At 37.2% G+C, this 25,365-nt stretch overlaps 1 long non-coding RNA gene across 1 annotated transcript in view; it reads left to right on the top strand.

The window, feature by feature from the left end:
- Positions 1-20,892, top strand: part of LOC110355136 (uncharacterized) — a 131,281-nt gene extending 110,389 nt beyond the window's left edge. Inside the window, exons 3-4 of the long non-coding RNA XR_010470648.1 lie at positions 15,667-15,741; positions 18,792-20,892. This is a non-coding gene — a long non-coding RNA (uncharacterized LOC110355136). The remainder of the gene's footprint in view (positions 1-15,666; positions 15,742-18,791) is intronic.
- Positions 20,893-25,365: the final 4,473 nt, after the last annotated feature.

Genomic DNA, 25,365 nt, shown 5'->3' on the forward strand with positions numbered 1-25,365 from the left:
AACAGCCCCAGGTCCCTCATCCACTCCTCATCAGACTGGTCTAGGTCCTTTTCCACTGGGCAGCCTTCCAGTCACTCTTCCCCAAGCCTGTAGTGCCACCTGAGGTTTTTGTGACTCAGATACAGGACCCGGCACCTGGCCTAGTTGAACCTTATACTATTGGCCTTGGCCCATTGATCCAGCCAGTTCAGAACCCTCTGTAGAGCCTTCATACTCTCAAGACCTTTGGTCTCAGCAGAAAAATAACATGCAATTATGCATACAATTGTGTGTCTATGGGAAAATAGTAATATGCAGAGAAGATATTTAGGGAACTAACTACACGAGTTTGTTGAAAGGGTGATGGTGATATGAAGGTTTGTGAAGAGCAGCATAATTAATGGATACAATGTGAGGCTATTTTAGGTCCTATATGAACATAAATGTCTAAACTATTTTACTGGACCATTACGTTAAATGGACTTTTATGTCCATTTAAAATTTTAATTAAATTGTTGAAGTTTTTATATTCTTCTAAACCTTTTTTAAAAAAACCACTTAAAGAGGGTTTTTTTTTAAAGAAGTAGGTATATCTTGGGCATGATTTCAATTGTGATCTTTCAGGGGGCCAAGTCTTGCTACTTTTTGAAGATAGGAAGTAGTAGAATGGTCTACTCGTTGCTGCAATTTTTGAAATGCTCATCTTTCACAACCCACCTAAAGTACTCCTGTTTTTTTCAAAGATTTAAGTATGAGTTTAAATTTCATTGACTGAGCTAGTTTGCAGATTGTTATGAACAAAAGACCACTCACTGCCAGCCTTACGTATTTAAAATTCTGCATTACTAACGATCTGGTAGCATTGATTCATTTTGGTTGTGTAAACATTTTAAGTCACTAGGAAAAATATTTCAGAGTCTTGTAAGTGAAAAAAGTAGTACGCTAGAGAGCAATATTATGCTGTGGTTATTACTTTGTCTAGAAAAAATCAATACAAATGGCATGAATCTGTAGGAAGTAGAATAAGAAATACATTTAAGGCTGGATAGTATTTATTTACCCGTCACTCCTGTATATTCATATGGATTCTCTGATATGCTAAGGAAATTTGTGGCAGGGGGACCAAACAAATGTACTGTATTTACCATTAGTGCCATTATAAATATTTTAGAAGGTTAAAATACTTCTTACTTCTTCTGGAGTAGTATTCCTAACTTTTTTTAAAGCTTATTTTAACCCATGCAAAACTACTTCTGGTAAACAAATACTGTTTCTGTGAGTAAAATATCTGTTAATTTAATCCTTTCTATCTAAAAATGAAACCTGTTATCCAAACCGGTCTTGGAAAGATGCTCTGCAAGTGAAAGTCAATTACATACCAAGACTAAAAGCACTGGCCCACATCAGATTTTTCTACCCATTAATTCAATGTTTTTTTGATCATTAGATCAATACATTATGTATTGTTTCTGCATTTTTATGTCTAAAGCAAATTAGAACCAGAGTTACTGTGAGACATTTTCCAAAGCTATGAACTTTCCCAGCTGGCAACTTTCTTAGCTGTGGTTGCTTGGAATAATGTGTAAGTATTCATTCTAACCGACTTTCTGCAAAAAGCTACCTTCTTTTCCATATCAAAAGATGACATGCTGATCACTACAGTATTTGGTCAGATCAAGGAAAAGGCCTTGTGTAGTCAGAATGTATAATGAAGGCTTCCTTCAGCTCCAGCTCAAACATAAATGCAATGATTCTCAGGGTCAAGGCTCCTGTGTTGCAGAAGTCAGTCCTGGATGCGAGCTAGGGAAACTCATGAGTGTGGCCAATTAGTCTGGCAGAAGTAATCGCTGACATCAGTCATACAAGATCTCTGCTTTCATGATTCATACTTTTAACCCCCAATGTACCAGGTGTCATGCTGAGTCCTATTATCACATCATTATTTTTTTAAAAAGAGGAAATCAGAAAGAAAGTGAAGTAAGGAGTTTGTATCAGAAAGAACAACTATATGGAGCTAAAATAAAATGCAATATTCCTAGTTAGTTGTCTTTACTATAAAACGTTAATCGACTAACATCTACTTGAAAGCAAAACATTGTCCTGGGTACTCAAAGAAGTATTTTACACAGGCAAATCCCTTTGTTAGATGGACATAAGAAGACTGCAGGTTGGGTAATTTTGTTGAAGCACTATATTGCTGAATTTCACTCTGTTCCATAAACATTTTGTTTCTCACCAGTCTTTGGGGGATTTCCAACTTCAGAGAGAGAACCCCCCTCTCCACACATGTCCACCAAAATAAAGTTAATATGCATGATCCATGTATGTTTTTTGAACTTTCACAGAAATGTGACTGTTTCCTAGAGGTTTGGGTTTGGTGTTTTGTTTGTTTGTTTGTTTGTTTGTTTTTGTTTTATTCTTCTCTAATTGTTCAAAACATATTCTTCTTTACATGGGGTGTTAGAATGATGCAGGAGAATTTCTTTCTCCATTTTAATCAAAACCTAGCAATTGCCAAAGTAATTTCCAAACATAAAAGAGTTATTGCAAAGCAAAGAGAAACAGCTTGCTAAATGAGGCTGGGACAATATCTTTAGGTATAGAACATATACTTTTAGGTATGGAAATGTATGGTTTCTAAGATAAGCTTTTTTAAAAATTTTATTTTATTTTTTTTTTAACCATATCATAGCATCATAGCAGCATATTCACACTGGCAAGAGCAGTAGCTGTCTAATTCAGAAAAACTGAGTAATAACAACTCATTTCCACTCAGTGGCCACACACAAAATCTCCATTGGTTCAACAGCCACAGTTAACAGTTTTGAAAATTGCTGGCTTACAGATAGATCCAAGAAGAGCATTTCATTTTTAACAGAATACTTAATACTGTCCTACTGTCTATAATTGGGAAATTAGAGTTATGATTTCAATTTCAGGCCCTATGTCTGCTGCACATCTTCAAACAGAAAATTTTGTCTCTGTAGGTTTCATAAAATGTGTTATAGCCCATAAAAAGCTTTTATGGACAACAGTTGCTGAATCATTCAATATCTTCATTTACACAGTGGCTACTTATCTCCTTTGCCAACTCTCCATTGTGATAAAACGTATGGGAATAAGCATATAAAGTGAATGCCTATCCTAATTTGTCAGGCTTAAATGAATCCTATTCACTACCATTTTTTTTGTAATTAAAGTGGGCACGTTGTTATTGGAAATAATGGCTTAGTTGGTAATTTTTATTGATTACCAACATATATTAAATGAGATAAATGAGTAATCTAATTGTTTGTGGATTATTGTTTCCTGCGCACTCATTACACTGGGTCACACTGAAGTAAGCAATACATTTCTCAAGGAGAACAAATATTGTTTTTTATTAGCAAAGCCAAACACTTGTGAGTGCCAACAGAAAAAAGTGTTTGCAAGTCTTCATGTATACACAGAGGAAGACTCAAGGGCAGTAGGGTAGTCCCAATAGTGAGACAGATCAGGAGGACATATGCCTCAGTTAAGGGATGAGTAAAAGAAGCAAAGAATCTTTTAGGTTGGAAAGGGCTCCTGAAATAATCTCGTCCAACCTCTCACTCAAAGCAGGAGAACTTCAGTGTTTGGTTAGGTTGCTTGGGTTGCTGCCTTTTCAACACCTCCAAAAATGGAGGTTCTGCGGTCTCTCTGTATTTGACTGCCCTCATGTTGCCAGACCGCTACCACTGTTGGCGTTGTCCATAGAATAGTTTGGGTTGGAAGGAACCTTTAAAGGTCATCTAGTCCAACTCCCCTGCAACCGAGCGGGGACGTCTTCAACTCATCAAGTTGCTCAGAGCCCTGTCCAGGCTGGCCTTGAATGTTTCTGGGGATGGAGCATCTACCACCTATCTGGGCAATCTATGCCAGTGTTTCACTACCCTCATTGTAAAACATTTCTTCCTCATGCCTAGCCTGAAACTCCCTTATTTTAGTTTGAAACCATTACCCTTTGTCTTATCACTACAGGCCATAGTAATAAGTGTGTCCCAATCTTTCTAATACGTCTCCCTTCTCCAGGCTGAGCAACACCAACTCTCTCAGCGTTTCCTCATAGGAGAGATGTTCCATCCCTCTGATCATTTCTGTGGCCCTTCACTGGCCCCTCTCCTACAGGTCCATATCTTTCCTGAACTGAGGGCTCCAGACCTGGAGTTGTTGATTTACAAAAATTAGTAAGAGACTCTGGATCTAGACCAGAGCTACTAAGCAGAATAAATTTCTGGAAAAGAAGTAACTTTATGCCTTGACTTTATGCCTTCCTAAGTAAAAGAAAGAATTTTATGGTAGTAAATTCTGGGAAGGGTTTAAGACTGTTAAGTTTTCCCTAGTTTATATGCACATCTACCTGTATTCATTCTATGGATGCTTTATAAAGGACTGCATATTCTGATACCATACACCACACTTAGAAGTTTGCGTCTGCAACTTGGAACATTGCTACACACAAATACTTTCCTGGATCCAACCTCTAGGAAAGTGCCACCGAAAGCAGTGAAAGCCCTTGCCTAGAAAGCCTTATAATTGGACCAAAATAAAAAAAACCAACCCATTATTTATTACCTAACCTTTAGTCCTTTCCAAAGTATATTTATCAGATAAATCAATATCTGTTCTTGAGCTGAACATTTTTTCCACAGGCATGTGGTAAGAAACCAGTTCTTTTGCTGTTTTCTCTGAGGCCACAATGTTCTCTTAAAAACAAGGTAGGAGTGAATATCAGCTATGCACTTCGGTAAAACAGCATATGCTGATCAGTGGAGTTCAAGATGTAACTAGTTATGTTCTTTTAACCCGTATTATGTCCTTTTAGCTCCTTACATTTTCTTTTCCAGTTGAAACTCAGAATCAAACACATAAATCAAATTGCTTGTATTCTCTGTTGACATTTTATTCCTATTATTCCAAATCAAGTGTATCACCTAATTATTAGATTTCTCTGCATTATCCTTAAAGGATTGCACTCAAATACCTTTTTTTTTTTTCTTAACAAGAATTTCACAGGGTCTTCTTTTATTTTCCTTAACCCTTTAACCTAACTTGAAACGTGAATAAAACTTTGCAGCAAATTTAATCTAAAACTGAGGCTGATAAACTATTCAGGAATCCCCGGGTTCATAATCTAGCTATGTCATCAATTAGGTAAGGCATGCCTGGTCTAGGAATGAAAACCACTAGTGTCTGCTGTATTGAGTGAAGGGTGTGAATGTTTGATGTCCTGTAGAGTCATAGAGCAACTGAAGCTGGATGGCACCTCTGGGGCTTCTCTAGTCCAGGGGTGTCAAACCGATTTTCACCAGGGCCCACATCAGACTTGTGGTTGCATTCAAAGGGCCAAATGTAATTTTAGGACAGTCCTGGTGGATATTTCTTTTCCAAACTGAGGTCCCCAGACTTGTTCAGATGGACCTCATGGCTCTGCCTTTTACTCTGTGTCATCCTTCCCCATTTACATTCTATCTCTTGTACCAGCTTTATTATCATGGGTCCTCCTCCTTTCCTGTACCTCTGCAGGCATGTGCCACTTCTGGTTTTGGGAAATGGTAGAAGACCTGAGGCCTGGAGTGACCCTGCCACTCTCCTCTGTTCTGCTTCTCAGTACCACACAGTGTTACTGTCACCTTTCTACAACCTACATTTAACAAATAGCAGCTCTGCATGCCCAGTACAGCAGTTGAGGGGTCCCTGCGTGTCCTAGTCAATACCATCCCATAAAAGACACCTTGGCTTGTTACACAGTGTTATTATAATTATAATGATAACATGGTTCAGAAGTTTTGATACCTGAAAAGTTAAGGCTGTGTCAGTGAAGGGTTGATCTCAGGCTAATTGCCTCCGCTTTTCAGTAGCAGTTAATTAGATTTGACAGAGCACTATGTTTAGGACACTTCAATAATTCTAGTTTTGGAGCTAGCTGAGGAACCTATACATGATGCAGACATACTCTCTCTCTGTTCTCTGTATATCTTTCCAGCACTACAATAAAATAAAGTTTTCTACTTGCAAAATGGACTTATGCCACATACCCAGCGTCGAAGAATGTTAGGAGTGGTCCTGAGGTGGGGGTGACAACAACTGCATGTCCTATGCAGGTTGCTTTGGGTTGCCAGGCAGGTTTACTGTTATGTGCTCTATGACATCTCCAGGGTGTCCTCGCTTTCCTTTCTCTGGGCCTGCTGCTTCCAAACAGAGATACAGGTTTGTTGATAATACACACAAGACCTACATAACTCATGACAAAAATCATAAGAAATTAAGGGGATGCTTGTACATGTTATCATGAATAGTTCTCAGGGACAGTTTCTATACTTACAGAAACATTCTGCAACTTTAGTGGAGATAAATGGAAGAAAAGCCATCAGCCTCAGGGGCTCTTTGTTTCTAGAAAGCTTTTAAGCTTCAGAATACAGTATGTTTTGAAGGAAGTTGTTTTGTTTAATTACAAGATGGTTAAAAACAAAACAATAAAAAAATCCCAGGGCATTAATACACTAGGCATTATTCAAATTTATTAGGAAATAAGAGTCCTTGTCCCACAGGATTATTGTGTTTGAGGTTAAACTAGCAGAAAGATCCATCTCTCTCTGCCCTTATGGCGGAATGTTGATAATTCAGCTTTCTGTCATGGTCAGTTCAAGTGGAGTCCAATACAGATACATACATCTGCGTAAATGGTTCGTTATTTTGCTTTCTACGATAATTAAGTAAAAGCCTAATAGATGAGCACAATTACTTGAAATTAATCACTTTCAGGCTGGTTAAGTCATGACAGATTAATTGTGTGTAGCTATTACTACATCGAGAATTTTTTATTGGCAGAAATACCTAAGTAGCTCTCCTGTCTTAATGTATCATTGCTCTTTTATTAAGAAAATTGTAAATATTTGTTTATTCTAACCAACTGTATTTGTTGTTAGTCTTTAAAACTAAAGTGGTTTTAATTACATTTTGTATGGGTGACATTCGCCTGCTGTTATCCCAAGCCAATTATTACACATCTTCATTTCTCTGATACCACTGAGCTTCATTCTAAATATTTGGGGGATGTAATGCCACTCTGGGACAAACAGTCTGACATTACTACTGAACACAGCTTATGACAAAGGATAGGACTCAATTTCTAGAAGCAGTTTGGGAATTTGAATATATTATGGCATTATTTCAAAACTGGTAACTAGATTTTACATTAATTATTTGAACACTCAAGAAAGCAGTGTCTGTGGGTTCCTAACATGTGAAAGATCTATTACTTATTTGCTTTAAGCCATACAAAGCTTGATCTATAGGAACAGCCTTTACAGTTGCCCAAGAAGGTTTGAATTCACCTTAATTTTAGCGATCCAAATGTTAAGCTTATAAATTATTCTGGTTATCTCCTTCTGTAATCACTGGAAAGGAAATGAGAGAGGCATCACCAGAGAATGATCGATTCCACACAAAAATCCATACTGTGATCACATTCATTAATTATTTTTAATGGCCAGTGTTCTGTGAGATGAATCTAAACACCTGTTGCTAGTACCAAAGATTGGAAAAAAGGAAAGACTGCTGAGCAGATCTTGTAAGGCTGGATAAGCAATCTGACATTCTGCCAAACTGGCATTATATGGTAGTTTATCCTGTCTTTTGGATATTCAACTTAGAAAGGCAGGCATTGTGGTCTTGAGGAACATCTCTACCTATTGGCTCTAAACAGATTCTAGAGCTCTTAGGTTCTATGTCTTGCTTTAGCATAGCTTGCATTAAATGAATGCCACTCACAAGGTCTACAAGATCTGCTAGCTATTGGGCTATTGTTGTTGTTCCCGGGTTCAAGGCAATTCCCTATTGGTAGAGAACACTGAAAAGCTAGAATTGCCACCTGAACCCATGTTTTTCCAGAGATAGCTTTGTAGTGTATGAATTCCATATCTTTTTAATGTCAAGAAACCTCACACCTGTCTAACACGTGGAATACTCACAACTATTAGAAAATCTAAGTCAAGTGGACGCCAGCAGATCCTCTGCATTTTACTGCTATTGTAGCAAGAATTTATGATAGTGTTGAAAATGGATTTGTTAAAAGAAAAAACAAAATCTTGCTGATGTTGAATTTTATTTTGGGATTCAAATAGAAATCACCAGAAACAAGCTTAGGTCCTCTGTTATGGGATGAGTAGGTAAAGTACAATTCCAAGGAATAACAAAAGGATGTATTAGTTCATTGGACGAGCATTAAAAATTCACAGTTGAAGGTATCAGGATGCTGACCTAGAATAGATTGAGATTAATGATGAGTGACTCTGCTATTGTATTGATCAGTGCCTGTGGCTATTTAGTTAGATGATAAACCAAACAATATTGATTAAGGCTGGTGGCAAAATGTTTTAGATGTCAAAGCTGCGGCACTTTTCTTAAAGCTCAAAAAAGCCTTTAATTAGGTGTACACAATGGAATATATGTACAAACACGTACATACACACACTTGAAATACTTAAGAACGACTGGGAAAGGCACTGGTTTAGTACTACAAAGTGATTCAGGTTTTTTACAGGTCCTTTAATACTATTTTGGCAAGCTGTCATGGAACTAGTAGATTATACAGCAACTTTTACTAAAAAATTACCAAAGCACTATATACATGGAAGATCAAGCAGTTTAACTCTTATTATATAGAGACTTGGGGAAAGAAAGAATATTGAAATGTCTGCTTGTTACCCGAGAGATCCATTTCACAGCTGGAATCTTCCTGGGGGGAAAATATAGATCTGAACTCATTAGTGACACAGTAGAAATTACTGAAATGTTGAAGAGATTTCAGAGAAAAGGAGTAAAATAGGAAGTAGGCATAAGAAAATAAAACACTTTCATGATGTAAATAACTTATTGTAGTAACATTGCACGCTCTTTGGCAAAATATCAACAGGATTGTAACACATAATTGCAGCTTCCGGAAGTCACCACAATTACCTCAGAAATGTCAGTCAGTTATGTAGAATCTACCATGAAGAAACAATAATGCTGGTGCAAGCATACAAACATGTTGTGAATCTCCTAGGCATCTGTTTTTCTAGTTTTCAGAGTTCCAGAAATGTCTATTCCATTTCTTCTTAGAGCAAACAGACTCTTGATGTGGCCCTGGTCAGAGCAATAACCAAACGCTGGACCATACACTGAGTTCATTCACAGACTCTATCAAAGTGTGCAAGTAAATGAAAAACTCAGGAAGGATTTATTCCAGATGCAGAAGCTGTTTCCTAGCATAAAATGTGGAAATGCAACCTCTTTAACTGGGTCACTTTTGTTCAAGCATATTTTACTATTCACAGAGATCCTGCAAGCAGGATATATGCCTTAAATATTCAAAGCAATTATTTATTTTATCATATACACAGCTACTAAGCTTAGCATTAATTTGCTCATTGGCTCTGATGAAATACCCAACGAATCTCTGCTGGCCAGGTAGTCATCGGTCAGCTGCAGAAGTGCTGCCTCTTTACTCTTTGCAAAGAGCTGATCCTAAGTATTGCTAAGTGTCCATCTTCTGATTCTCTGTGGTGTCTTTCTTTGGTGTCTATTTTTTTTTTCTTTTCTTTCACTTCCTTGGATCCTTGAATTGGTAACTATTATTGTCTCAACAATTTTAATTCTGTCTGTGCTTTTACTTTTCTTATCTTATCTTTCTTCACTTTAACTTGGGCATTTTGTCACACCTCAGCAACATTTTTCTCTGACAGGAAGCCACCCAGCTGTGCTACACAAAACTGGGCTTTTGGTTACAGACAGCTGAACTCCTTGGCCACGGGTTACAGAGTCTTACAAATTTATGCTTCCTTAACTGGTAAATTAGTCAAGGTCATGTGCAGAGCTCCATCTGGGTTGAGGACACAAATATATATTCCTGAAATGATCTCAGTGCCTTTCCAGCATTCTGCCCCTAACTCCATCATCTTACATTCAGCCTGGCAAAAATCCAGACAAACATCTACAACACTCTTTTGTGATCAGTGTAATCTAAATCATAGGTGGATAAACAAAAATGTGACAAAATATGTTGTATAATGTTGTATATCTTTTCTATTTTTCCATGCAAAGCATAGAGAAATGCTAGATCTCAAAATGAAAATGTCAACATCCACTCTTGTTATACCATTTTATTTCTTCTGTGTATACCAATTGAACAAAACATTCTGCAAAAATATTAAGAATGTTTAAGGTAGTCAATTCTGTCCACTGAAATGAAGTAAAATGTTTTTGTTTCTGCTGCAGAATGGTCACTGAGCTGTTTTATCAATTCTCAAAATTTGAATGACAGTACACTATGGGATGAATGAATTTTGAGCAGTTCTGTAGAGGAGGACCCAGGAATACAAGGGGATGAAAAACTGGACATGAGCAAGCAATGTGGCCTTGCAGCCCAGAAAGCCAACTGTATTCTGGGCTGCATACAAAGAAGTGTGACCAGCAGGTGGAGAAAGGCTGTACTCATCCTCTACTTCCCTCTGGAGAGATCCACCTGGAATGCTATGTCCAGTTCTGGGGTCCTCAACACAAGAAAGACATGGACCTATTAGAGCGAGTCCAGGGAGTGCCAGAAAAATATTCAGAAGGCTAACACTTCTCTTATGAAGAAAGACTGAGAGATTAGGGTGTGTTAAGCCTGGAGAAGGCTCCAGGTAGACCTTATAGCGGCCTTTCAATATTAAAGGGGACTTATAAGGAAGATGAAAAATATTTTTTAGCAGGGCCTATAGTGACAAGGCAAGGGACAAAAGTTTTAAACTAAAACAGGGTTGGTTTAGACTGGATATAAGGAAGACACTTAATAATGATGAAGGTGGTGAGACACTGGAACAGGTTACCCAGAGAAGTTGTGCTTCCACAATTTCCCTATCATTGAAAGTGTTCAAGGTCAGTTTGGATGGGGCTTTGAGCAATCTGGTCTAGCAGAAGATGTCCCTGTGCATGGCAGGGGGGGTTGGACTAGATGACCTTCAAAATTCCCTTCAAATCCAAACCATTCTATGATCCTATGATTCTAAATATGCTGCTTTCTCTTTGCTTAATGTAATTGAACTAAGTATCAATACTTCACTTAGAGATCTGCAATACAGATGTCTAAAATCAGATTAACTGAATCCTATCCATGGTATTTTTAATGATTAAATAAATAGGTTTGATATTGAAAAAAGAAAATATTAACATGGGAATGGAAGAAAGACTTTTAACTATGGGATTCTTTTCAATACTTGCACTGTTCAGGGAAGTGGGGACTTGGTATATGTAATTGTCTTCTTATTTCAATTTTTTTCCAAGGGTACTTATCGGAAAAATTATTTTTCTTAAATAAGAAAGTGTTGCTGAAGTAATATAGCAAGACTACAGTTATTTTATTTTAGAAAAAGGAAACATGGCAGACTGAGTAGAACTTTGTTAGCATTCAAAAGCGTTGCTTACATAAGTATGAAACGAATTTTGAGTGTTTTTTTCTTGCATGTTAAAATGCTACATAATGCTTTAAAATTAAATCACATAAATACTATTTTTGCATTTGGAAGAATGTTGCAAGTTTTTTCACTAAAAGTAGTAACTTACACAACAAAAATCTTATTAGTGACAACAAAATTGACTGAACTTTAGAAATGGTACTCAATATTTGAAGGCTGCAATTGCTGAAGTATATATTACTACCATTCTTCAGACTGAAAAAAGTATATTTGAGAGATTATATGATTTGTAGATGAGATTAATAGGTATTGTCAAATCCTGTGTTTATAACTGTGACACATATCTTTATATGAAAAACTGTTTTAAGATAATGGTAATAAAAGAATACAATAAAAAGCACCTTCTAAAGATTTATTTAAGTAAAAAACCCTAACAATGGAAAGTGAACTCACTGAACTAAGTGCTTATGTATGCAAGGATGTAGGTATTAGCTCCTTGTTAAAAGCAAGTAAAATATTGAACAAGAAATATTCTTCAAATTAATTCACAGGATTTACTGTTTTCACTAAAATATATAAAAAATTTGCACCTGTTTTGCCAGGTCTGCTCTATTAGACTCAATGCATGCATCTGAATAAAAAATGGCTGGATAGCCAGGCCCAAAGAGTTGTGGTGAATAAAGTTAAGTTCAGTTGGCAACCGGTCACAAGTGGTGCTCCCCAGAGCTCAGTATTGGAGCCAGTTCAGCTTAATATCCTTATCAATGATTGGTGTGAGAGGATTGAGTGCACCTTCAGTAAATTTGTAGATGACACCAAGTTAGCGTGAATGTTGATCTACTTGAGGGTAGAAAGGTTATACAAAGGGATCTGGACCATCTGAATTGATGGTTCAAGCCCAATTGTATGAGGTTCAAGAAGGCCAAGTCCTGCACTTGGATCATAACAACCCCATGCAATCCTACAGGCTTGGGGAGCAGCTGCTGGAAAGCTGCCTGGTGGAAAAGGATCTGGGGGTGTTGGTCAACAAATGGTGGAACATAAGCCAGTAGTGTGCCCAGGTGGCCAAGAAGGCAAACAGCATCCTGGCTTGTATCAGAAATAGTATGGTCAGCAGGAAGTGATTGTCCCCCTATACCTAGCAGTGGTGAGGCTGCATCTTGAATGATGTATTCAGTTTTAGGCCCCTTACTAGAAGGAAAAACGATGCGGTGCTGGAGTGAGTTCAGAGAAGTGAAACAAAGCTGATGAGGGGTCTAGAGAACAAGTCTTACGAGAAAGAGCTGAGGCAACTGGGGCTGTTAAGCCTGCAGAAAAGGAGGCTGAGGGGAGACTTTATTGCTCTCCAGCACTACATGAAAGGAGGTTGTAACATGGAGGGTGTTGGTCTCTTTTCTCAATTAACAAGTGATAGCACAAGAGGAAATGGCCTCAGGTTGTGCCAGGGGAGGTTTAGGTTGCATATTAAGAAAAATTTCTTCACTGAAAGGATTGTCAGGCCTTGGAACAGGCTTCCCACGGAAGTGGTCAAGTCTCTATCCCTGGAGGTAAGATGTCTAGATGTGAGACTTAGAAGACATGGTTTAGTAGTAGACTTAGTAGTGTTAGGTTAATGGTCGGATTCAATCTTAAAGGTCTTTTCAAACCTAAATGTTTCTATGATACTATGAATACAAGGTCCAAATGTTTAGCTTTTAGCGAAAAGAGCTCTTAGTGATATGACAATCATTCATCAGAACCTGAGCTTCAATATCTCCAGCTATTTGAAGATCTCCCTTTTCTGAAGGACTATGTCATGAGTTCCTCTGCATTTCAATGTGTCATCTGAGAGACTTTTCAGAGCTCATCCAGTTGACGATGCCAGCAATTCCTCCTGCAGCTGGCTAGTTCCTGCACAAATCCAGTTCCTGTGACTGCTATTCTTATTCACTTTCAGCTGTTAGACTGAGTCTACCAAGCAGCTGTATAGTTTCCTCCAGTAAAGACAGAATCTGCCATATGGGTGGATTCCTCAAAAAACCCATAGACAGCACAGATTTCATGACATGTTCCCCTCCTTCACTTCCAGACTCTCAGACATATGCATTTGTCTGCAGCTAGGCCACAAAGTGAAATGCAGGGGCCATGCTAATATGGGCCAGCTATGATTAGGGTATCTTGAAGCCAGGAGTCAGTTTAGAGCTGATACAATCTCCGTACCAGGGTAACTGTGCATGATGAGGTTCACTTCTTTGCTGTTCTATAGGTTAGGCCCTTCCTCTAACTTCCCAAAGTGAGAAACAGTGATTAAAATGCCAGTTTCAGAGTTAAACTAATTTCACACTATTTATCAAATAAGCAAAATTAAGTGAAAATTAGATAGCATTATTGTAATCTCAGTGTCTTATAAATTCATTAGCAATCCTGGAGATTAGAGAAGTGCATGAGATGTTACCCAAGTAGATCCATGGTATTGTTCAATTATTCTATTCAACAGATAAGCTACTGTTATTCTTCCATTTCACCAATCCTTTACTGTTTAACTACTACAGTTACCAAAGATTGCAAAACAATACTAAGAAATAAAATATTGAAATATTGATTTTTCATTAATTCTTTCCTGTTAAGTCTCATTGTGCATATTCTTGAAGTTCATTAAGGTACATCTTGAGCATTTTCAGGTCTTGGGTTTATAATGCAGGTACAAAATTTTTGTATTCAGTTTGGATTTCAATAAAGTTCCTCTAAACATCATTCAGATGATATTTCTTTTTTTTTCATTTTCATGAAAATATTTTTGAGAAAACAGAACAAAAGCATACAAATAAAAATGTTACCATACGAAGCAAGAAAAAGATAACTTTTAAACGTGTAAGTTATAAACAACCTTGGTTTCTGACTTAGAATTGAAAAAAATGACATCCTAGTATGAGGAGGAGAGCATTCCACTGCAAACTCTCTGCTTCAAAGAAGAAAAACTCAAAAGGAGTCTCTGTCGGGCTCCTAGTTGAATCTGAGCTGTGATCATTTATGGTAGTGGTCCAGAAACTTCTCTCAACCAAGGCATTTCATTGGTAAAAGGCTCTGTCTATCAAACAAGGGGTGTGTGCATGGCCATACTGGTCTATTTGTCTAGAAGTTTCTAGTGTTTTTGGGGTCTGAGGTGGGGAAGGAGAAAGTGCACCTGCCACAGACCCTTAAGACCATTGAGTCCAACAGTAAATCTGACACTGTCAAGTCCACCATTACACCATGTCCCTAAGCACCACATCTACACATCTTTTTAATGCTTCCAGAGATAATGAATCAGCTATTTTAGAAATATCATGACCAATATCCAGCAGATGATAACATAGACTGCTCCCGTGTTTCAGTACTTTGTTGAATTGAGGCTGTGAGAATGAGAAGACCAGAAACTGGATATATGAAGAAAATATATTTAAAAGGGGGACCAGTATGAGGTGGCACAACATTTTCATATGTTCAAATACCTGCCATATATTCAATTTATTGAAAAGCGTCTGTGATCTGGTTAGTATATTTGTGTGTATCTAAGTACCTCACTCATGTTCTCAAATTCTTGTTTGCTTTCCTTGTGAGTACTTTCTTGTGTGGGAGAAGTGTACTAAAATTAAACAAATATGTGGCATCAGAGTGACTCAGAAAAAGCAATTTTTATTTTCATTTCAGTACTGGTTGTTTATGAAATATGCATGAGGCACAAAATCTGCAACTGCAGATGTACACGCACTAAGGATCCTACAGCTGTTGGTTAAAGTCAAAACCAAAAAACAGTAACAAGAATGATCAAAAGCAACAGATGGAAAACTTTCTCTTCAAAAACTCTTAATTTAAATCTTGGGGGAGTATTCAAAGCAATATACTATTTGAGTTGTTACTGCTGAATGTTAAGTTTTTTTGTAGGTTCTTTCTGGACTGGCGACTGAAAATGAAGCTTTAGTAGCATCCTGTCACAAACAGCTGTGTTCACTGTGTGTTGAAATGTTACCTAGTTTTCTCACTATGACTTCAATTGCTTCAGTGCCTTTGTGGCTTCAATGGCTTTGGTGACTGAGACAAGCAGAGCTGTTTTGTCATACAAGTTATGATACTTTGCTTTTAATGTGATGCAACGTGTAGAAAAAAAAAAAAAACTAAGGGTATTTATAATCAAAGTATGCAGATGCAGATCACCAGGTTTGCCAAGATCTATGGCATTCATTGTTTACCAATATCATTCCATAATTACCAGGTACTGAATGTCAAGTTACACAAGAAGGACACCTCATTACAACCTTCTGGCTGCTCTACATTGGGAAGCTGGCAGGTAAGAAGAAATGAAGGGTCTGATGCTGTATAAACATCTAGGACACACTGCATTGTAAAATTTTATTTATAATTAATGTAGTGGTAGAGCTTGATGAGGTTTAATATAAAAATTGTATGGTTATTTTTCAGATAGTTGAATTTCTAAACCTGCTCTAGTAATCTGAGGTCGAAAATGTATTTTACACATTTAATAACATAATTTTTTAAAATGGTTGTCAGGGTACCTAGAGCTTTTCACAAGGATATTTCCTACTACTGCCCACATCCAATTTCTTTTCTGTTATTCAAGAAATTCTAATAAAATTAAGATGAGGTTAACCAGAACCTAAGCCTTTAAGATGTTACTTCTCCGACAAGAAGAGAGAGTTATTTTTACAGAAGGAATCAGAGAGAACAGAAGCCAGCAGATCTTGTGAATTTTCGCTGTGTCCTACAACTTTTGCTTTGGCTCCTCTTGTCCACTGTAGTACGTTTTTCACCCAAGGAGTCTGATTCTGAACATATTCGAAACAGTTGCCACTAAAGCCAGTGATCACAATCATTTTGGCTTTGACATAATTGTATGGAACTAAGACAACATCAGTGTTTCTAAAAAGCTAGAACTGACTTGTTTCTATAGTGAATTATTGCATCACCCATGCTTGTGCTTTGGTCTTTTTTCACTTTGTGTGCTTTGGGTAAAGTATTTTGGCTATGAAGAGATCTAGGAGGACACAAGCAGACTTCTGGATATAGTCAAAGTGTGTGAAATACTTAAAGTATCTAATGCTACTGTGGAAATCTGAATGTGATATAGGTGGCTCTTTTTGCACTGTGATTAAAACAAAACCAAACCCAAAACAAAACAAAAACCAACCAAAAAACCCAAGAAACCACCACATTATGATTAGCTGAATCCTATTTTATGTGTGAAAGAATATCAGAAGCCAGACAATCCAATTGCAACAGCTATTTTTTTCTGTTCCAAAAATCCCAGGTGGTCATATGGTCTGAGAGTTGCAATAACGTGAGTTTTCAAAAAAACCTTGTAGGAAATATATGCCCACTACACACTGAAGGATGAGAGCACCTAGCATCAGTTAAAGCCCCCATGGAAGAATGGGAAGACCTAAAGACTTTTTATTTCTCTTTTCCAATACCTGTCTCGCTATATCAGAATGTTTTGCATTAGAATTATAAGGCAAAAAATCTTCTACCTTTATTTAGCTTTAAAATAATAAAAACAACTTGACAAGGTGTGGGAGGTCTGCTATTAAACTGAACAATATTAAGCTGGAACTCGATTTGCCCCAACTCTCATAATCACATCTTAAACAGAATCATAAATCATGATGGAGTTACAGTGGAGGAGATTGACTTTGTCAGGTTTTTTTTTTTTTTAATTTGCTAAAATAGTTACACAGAGCTACATGAGCTACATGGGACTATTTAATCAAGGTTTTTTTAAAATCAAAGTATTTTTTTTCTGAAGGAAACTTTGGCAAACAATGTCTTTGAGTTTCTTACATTTTTATTTCTAGTATATTCTATTTTCTATTTGTACCCAGTATTTTTTCACTAGTAGTGCATTTGAAATGGTAGCAAGCTGTCATATTGAATTCTGTCACAATCATATATATCATCATACTAAACCAGCAGAATTTCTTCCATCAGAACTGGAAGGATTCCTGGACAATCAATTTAAATGCCTTATCACTTACTGCACTGTAGGGTTCATTTTATAAATAGATAAAACACATATTTCCAGAACAAATCATACAGTACTTGCTTTGCAATGAGACAGCTGAAAGCCTGGTATCTTGAACATGAGAATAAGATGAGTACTAAATTTAAACCCCATTGTTTTCTGTATTCTAATATTAGCGTGGCTTTCTTTTACTAAGATATCAATAATGTCTTGCCCATGCCATATATTTTTTTTTTTTCTCCTGGCTTGGTAATAAAAAGAGTAATAACAAGAGCAGTAATAATAAAAGGAGAACAACAATCTTAAAATACAAATTTATTTACAAGTTATCCTGGAGAAAGGTGTGATAGAGAAAATATCTAAGGTCAGAAAGAAATTGAAAGGACCTAACTTTTATGATTTGGCTTGGAAATAATTAAGTTAGAAAAAGAAAAACATTCATAGTTTGTTATACTGATGCATGATCTCTGACAGTGTAGAGTTGGCAACAATGCATAAATAACCAAATGCTTATTCAAGATCAGAACAAAGCCTCAAGGAAAGACTATAAAAGGTCTTCTCAATGTCTTTGCATTTACTGCTCTGGTACCCATTCAAAACTTCAGGGAAGAAGCAATCTCTGTTCGCCTGATATGACAAATTGTCCCAGACCTTATAAGATAGGCGTATAGGAAAGACATATAGGCTATTCCTGTTGTGTTTTAGTGAACCTCCTGCGTCATGTTGTTCCCTATCCATCTCATGTATGATTTTGAAAAGGAGGCTACGTAAATTAGTATTTTCAGGAAATGGTAAGTTTCAAACAATTATCAGCTGTTACCATTGATTAGAATTTCCTAGTTTCATTGAATAGCATACATCTAGTTGGCACAAGAACAGGCCATAGATACCAGACACTAAGAAAGTAGATCCTTCAGTGTTGAACAACATTCAAAAAACAGGATTTAGTATAAATTCCATAAGCAGAGAGCTTCTCCCTATTGTGAGCTCAGTCTCCTTACAAATAAAGCATCAAAATATTTGTACACTGAAGAAAAGGAGGATTGACAGATCACTTCAGCACTGATTTATCACAGCAGTTCAAAACCTTCTGAAGAGCTTCCTTTCTGCATGCAGCTGAATGCTCAGTCCAGCCTGCATGTGCAGTAATGCACTGGCAAGGGTGCAGGGTGAAAAGGGAAAAAAGGTGAGGAAATGTGAAAGCAGGGTTTGCAGTATGACTTTGCTGAGCATCCTGTGGTAGTTCAGTGATACAGAAGACTTGCACATATGGGTATTTTTCATATGTTAGATAATGCCACTAGAATGGCAGAGATATTTTTAGCTCTCAGAGGCATTTTTAACTCTCCTCTTTCCCTCAGGCATCTTCTAACTACTGTTTCTGCCTCCTGCTTGCCAGACCTGCACAACTGTTCTCCCTGGACTGCAACAGCAGAAGCTATCAACTTGGATCAGGCATATTTGCTTCAATTCAATGCCACTTTCTTACCCTGCCTTTGCTACAGGTCACAGAAGATAAGAGATGGACTCACCATTGGACACAATCTTTCTGCTTGCCCTAAGCTAGCGTGATTCCCTGGGCATCATACATCTTGAATTTGATGTAGACTCCGTTCAGTATCCATTGATGTTTGTGGAGTTCTGCAGTTCAGGGGACTAAGCATTTGCAGTCTTTATCAGTCAGCGTGGGCTGAAGTTGCAGCAGGAACAAGCCGTCTAAATTCCAGAGAATGAACACACCATCCATGAAACAAATAGGACAAGGCTGATGGGGGGAGGTGACATATTTATCTTCATTTTAATAAAGACTATTATTTCTGCTTACGTTCTTTGCCTTATTTTTACTCCACATAGAATACAGCCTCTCTTTTACAAGTCAGCCAGGAATCACAAGCTGCAATTACGTCATTGACATGTACTTAGGAAATTAGCATCACTATAACAGAAAGTAAATTCCTTTCCTTTCTTGGTGGCATATGTGTGTTTCTGGAATGGGAAAAAAGTATTATTGGAATTTGTCCCTTCTTTGTTCAGCCTACAGCCCATTCTACAACCCTTTGTCCTTTGTTTATCTCAGTTGAGGTGATTAAGACCTTTATGATTTGCCTCTCCAGTTTTACTATCCCTTTAAACACTGCCATAGAGGAATAAAAACCAGAGAACTTGAGAGAAGTTCCCACAACCCAAATTCAAACCTCTACCTACAATGAAGGGCAGAAAATGAGCAATGGTGAGACTGAGCATTTCTGAATCTTCAGGCTTCTTTTCAGGGCTCCCCAGAAACATGGATATTTTCAGAGTACAGAAAAAGAAAGCTAGATTATTCTGACTTTGCTTATTCAATATCCAGTTCTTTATGATGAAAGAGATTATTGAAGAAAGCTGTGATGTGTCAATGCAGAGCAAAATTGCACTGAGCTGAAAGATGAATGTGCACAAACCATGCATCTCCTTCGCCATTGTAGCGTTTATATATTATTTATGTCTGCACTGAGAAAAATTTATATATTAATGCAGTCTTCTTTAATGTCACTTAGCAATATTTCAGCATCTACTTTCCTGCTGCAGGTCACTAACAGCAAGTTTTTATATACTCTCAGTCAGAAAGAGAACAATAGCTAGATGACCTTCTGATCTTATCATAGTGTATTGTCATTATTATAAAAATAAAGATAAAAATTTAAATGTGAAGAAGCCTTGGACTTTCCTAGTGAGAAATAACAATAGGAGCTATATTTATGTGTCTGTCTTCACACTATTTGGCTATCGGGCAGAGCAAGGATCTCAGAAAGAAAGCACCCCTGGCTTTTCATTTATTTCAGTATGAAAATCACTTTCCATTTTGTTGGTTACTGACTACATAGTCATGTGTAAACATGTTCAAAACATTTTGCTTAGAGAACAATGGTGCATCAGGCCAAATATGATCCTGTGCTGAAATATTTATCTTTTTTCCAAATATGATTATGATCAAACCACAAGGTTGTCTAAACCTGTTATACTGAAATGGCCAACAAGATGAAAAAACATGCACTTATGCTCTGAACAAAGCATCAAATGTGGAATACATAAGTGTAAACATAGCAATTTGGAAATGTCGTCTAAGAAATATATAGGGCCTTCAAATGCACCCGTTGCCTCTTTTGGGACAGTGGCAGTAATTTAACAATGCCCTGTAGAACCCCCAATCCTGTATCAATCAATGGACATTAAAGAATTAAAGGTTAATTCCTGCTCCCTGTTCCTAGTAAAATTAAGAGGACCTATATCTCTGTTTGCTCCTTCAAGGCCAGATGGAGTAGCTAAGTAGCTTGAATAGTAATTTCTTATACAGCTATATGAATAATTCATTCTTTGATTCCTGACCAAACTCAGAAAAAGCACTGTTCTTGTATTATATGAAATACTTTTTTCCTGCTTGGGAAAACAATAAAACATAGCTGCAGACTTGATCTAGGTGAGCTCATTGCACCTAAACCAGTATTTTTTCTCTTTAAAATTTTCTTAAAGCCTTTGCTATTACTATCAAATAAATAAACTTTAAATATGATGTTTTAGACTGAAAACATGAAATATCTTGACTTTCAAAGCATCTTCCTTAAATAGTTTAAACTGTCACTAAATTCAGCGTGCCTCTGGACATGCATTCAAGTCAGGTTTAAATGAAGTTTTTGAAATCCTGAATTTGCTTTTTTATTCCTAACTCTTGTTTATAACCTTTATGCAACACTCTGAGGCTTGTAAAACTTTCAATAGTTATGTTTAGATGTGAATGGCCTACTTACAGGATGGAGTACTAGCTGACTAGAACCTGGATAAAAAGCAGAGTGTATGAGAATCTGAAGTGAGCACCTTGGATTGAGGAAAAGGCAGTAAAGAAAGGTTCCTTATGATGCAATATTTCAGGTGAAGAGAGCAAGGAGAAGTCCAGTAAGGCTTTGTGACAAATTGTTCGACTTCAAACTTAAACTTCCTAGAAGCTATTTAGTCTTAATTTTAATTTTGATTCCATCTTTGAAGGCCTTCCTTAGCAGCCTTGGTTAAGCAAACACACTGGTATCTCTCATGGAAACCTTTCAGTAGAGCTGCCAGCTTTCCTTTGGTCAGTCATTTCTTTATCATCCTCCTTAGACCAATTTTTCAGTAGAACAGCTAACAAGTAAATATTCCTACTAACTCCTTTGTCTCTCCCATTATTTTATTAGGCAAATTTCTCAACTGTTCCAGTCTATTCTAACGTTCTAACTTTGGTTGACCTACTATTGTTCCAACTCCCTATGCATTTCTCAGTTGATTCTAGCTGAGGTCCTGCAGACACTGAAATTATCCACCTGATGCCACTCTTTATTTGTCAGGCTAATACACAGATAATTTGGACTTGCTGTGTCACAGCTTAGCCATCTTGTTTTAAACCAAAGAGCCAGACACAGGAAAGTGTATAATGTCACAGAAATATTTTAAGAGCAGGACAAAATAGTTTTAAACTAAGTGTAAAGAAGGCTAGATTAAAAAAAAAAAAAAGCTACAGTGTTAAATATAGTGATGCATTAAGTAAGGAATGGAGCATTTAGCAGTCTAAAAGAAGCATATAGTGCAACTACCTTTCTGTTGGATACTTCACCTGTGATGTTTCCTGAATTTATCAGGAAACTTAACTGTGCAGGTCAGCTGTTTGTGACCAGATGTCTTTCTTTTATATTTCCACTTGAATTATTAGATAATTTCTTTCCTGTTATTTTTAACCCCCCCTTTTTTTTTTTTTTTAATTGTTACTGTAAATATCAGCAAAGTGCATTCAACACCCATGAGAATTTCTTCCTGGTAGGCACTGTCACATATGACATTGTCCATTATACTTTGTAAAGTTGACACAAAGCTCCCTGGTGTCTGTTTAGATGATGTAATTGAATTAATTACTTTTAGCATGCTGCTCATGAGAGGCATATAAAGTAACAAACGTCAAACATTTGCCAGGAGACAATAAGACATTATTGGTAAAGAGAGAGTTTGCATTATGCCCAGTGGCAAATCTGGGAACAGTCTTCATATTTCATGTGAAATTTGTCTTTTGGTCTCACAAAATTCAGTATATACTGTGGTGGTTGAACTGAGATAAAATTTCAAAGGTTACAAATGATAATACCAACTGTGAAGATGTATGAGTGAATAGGTAATTTCTAAAGATTCATATATGTTTCTGTTCTGCTTCTATTTCCCCCTCCAGTTCTTGTTTTCCACAAGGTGGATAGCAATTGTAATATCCACCGTTGAGTATCTTAAGATGTCATTTGGTACCCAAAGCAGCAGTATCCAAGAGTCAAATTAAAAACTATTTCAGATTCCAATATTCTCAAAGCAGTTGGACCTTACTAGCAGATCAGCATGAATAAAAGAAGGAATAAAAGAAGGACGTTGACCACCTCTCTAGAAAGTCTTTGTCCACCCTTTAGTTAAAGAAATACTTCCTAATGTCAGGTCTGAACCTCTGTTGGTGTAGCTTTGAGCCATTCCAAAATATCTTATCACTGGATACTGGAGAGAAAAGATCACCATCTTCCTCTCCAGGTACCCTCCCCAGGAAGCTGTAGAGAGAAGTGAGGTCATCCCTCAGCCTTCTTCTCCAAACTAGACAAACCTGAGTCCTCAGCTGTTCCTCGTGGGACATTTCTTCTAGACCCTTCACCACCTTTGTTGCTGTTCTCTGAATACACACAGTACTCAGGGTGAGGCCACAACAACACTGAATACAGTGGGATAATCAGCTCTTTTGACCCTCTGGTTGTACTGTATTTGATGCACCCCAGGATGCAGTTTGTCCTCTGGGCTGCCAGGGCTCACTGCTGGTTTATGTTGAGCTGCTGTCATCCAGCACCCCCAGATCTCTTCCTGCAGGGCTGCTCTCCAGGTACTCCGAATTTATACTTGTGCTTGGCACTACTTTGTCCTGAGGGAAGAATCCAGCATTTGGACTTGTTAAATTTCACCCCATTAATCATTGCCCACTGCTCCAATCTATCTAGATTGCTCTGCAAGGTTGCCTCTCCCTCAAGACAGTCAACAGCTCTTCTCAGTTCAGAATCAACAGCAGATTGCTAACGATGCATTCAACTCCTGCAACCAGGTCATTGATAAATATATTGAACAGAACTGGCCCTAGAATTGAGCCCTGAGGAACACTGCTGGTGATGGGTTGCCAGCCAAATGTAGCCCCATTCACTACACTTTGTGTCCTGCCCTTCAGCCACTTTTTTCTCCAGTGCACCGTGTACATTCTCATCTCACATTTGGGCAACTTGTCCAGAAGGAAAGTATCAAAAGACTTAATGAAGTCCAGGAAAAACTACATTCACTGCTTTGCCTTTATCCACTGTGCAGGTGACCTTATACTAGAAAGATACCACATTACTTAAACAGGAATTTCCCTTTTTATATAACCCCCCCTTTAAGGGTTGAAAGTTTACAATGAGGTCTCCCCAGAACCTCCTCTTCTTGGGGCTTAACCACAACACTCTCAGCCTTCATAAGAGAGGTGTTCCAAACTTTTGACAATTTTTGTGGTACTCTACTGGACCTGCTTTGGCAGGTCCATCTCTTTCTTGTGCTGGAGATCCTAGAGCTGGATGCAGTACTCATGAGAGCAGAGTAGAAGGGAAGAATCACCTCCCTTGACCTGCTGGCCATGATTCTTTGTATGCAGCAATACCATGTTTTTTTGGGTTGCAAGTAGACATTGCTGGCTCATGTTCCATTTTTCATCCCCCAGTATCCCCAAGTCTTTTCTGCAGGACCATTCTCAATCCAGTCATCCAATAATAGGCTATGAGGTAATGAGAAATTATGAGAAATGGTCCAAGCATAGGCCACAAGAAAGGTTTCTGCAAGTTGCTCACTTATCGAATTGTTTTTAAGCAGTAGAATTTATGTTATTCAATATAGCTAGTTAAACATTACTATTAACAAGATTGTTTAATTTCTTCTAACTTAATATTCTCCTTTTAGATCCAGACTGGAAACCCATCAGGTGCGTATCAGATCATTTACTTTTTTGAGTAATCCTATCAGAAAGAGTTGCATGTTTGAATAACTTCTAGCCACTAGCAATAAGAACTTCATACCTCAGTATTTATGAGTTATAGGTTACTTAAAGTTTATTTTTAACACTGCAGGAATTAAGCTAAATTAATGTTCATTAAATGTTCATTAAAAATTGAATTTTCTAAACTTCTAAGTGAAAAATGAATATATTATGTAAGAAAAAATAAGGCTTGGATTTGGCCTTTTTGTAGACATATCATGTGATATCTGCCATTTCAAATAAATAAAAATATAAAATATTGCAAATAAATTAAAAAGCTTTTCAATTTCAAAAGAAACTAGAAACTAAACAGAGACGGAAAAGTAATGTTCTTCTGAATACGTAAGAGTGAAAAAAAAAAATGTTATTTTTGATCTACAAATCTTGCCTTAAAATTTAAGAAATTTTGGTTTGCAGGAGGTATTAATTATTTTCTTTCAAATTTACTGTTTACCAGGGACTGTATGATCATCACAAACAGCTCTTTTAATGTTGCAAAAGACTAGGAAAATGTTTTCCTCAAAATGGTTAAGTGTCTCAGCTGAACCCTTATCACACAACTGTACAAAGTGAGGCTTACAAAGTTACCAGACAGTAGAGGGAGAATAGCTCATTTCACTTTCCATTAAAGTACTGTGTTATGTAAATTGTCAGGGAACTCTTTGTTCAAGCAGTTGAAATGTGTAGCCAGCTGTTTTCAGAGATATTTTAATTATTTTATCAAGAAAACTTCATGGTTGTTAATACATGTCCAAAAAGCAAAGAGTTGGTTAAATTATCTTGCTCGATGATTTGCACTAGGTCTCTGGATTTTAAGCTTTTTACGAATATAGCCAATTTTATGGAAGAATCCCCATCAG

Source organism: Columba livia, chromosome 2, assembly GCF_036013475.1.
Source record: "Columba livia isolate bColLiv1 breed racing homer chromosome 2, bColLiv1.pat.W.v2, whole genome shotgun sequence".
Taxonomy (NCBI): Eukaryota; Metazoa; Chordata; class Aves; order Columbiformes; family Columbidae; genus Columba; species Columba livia.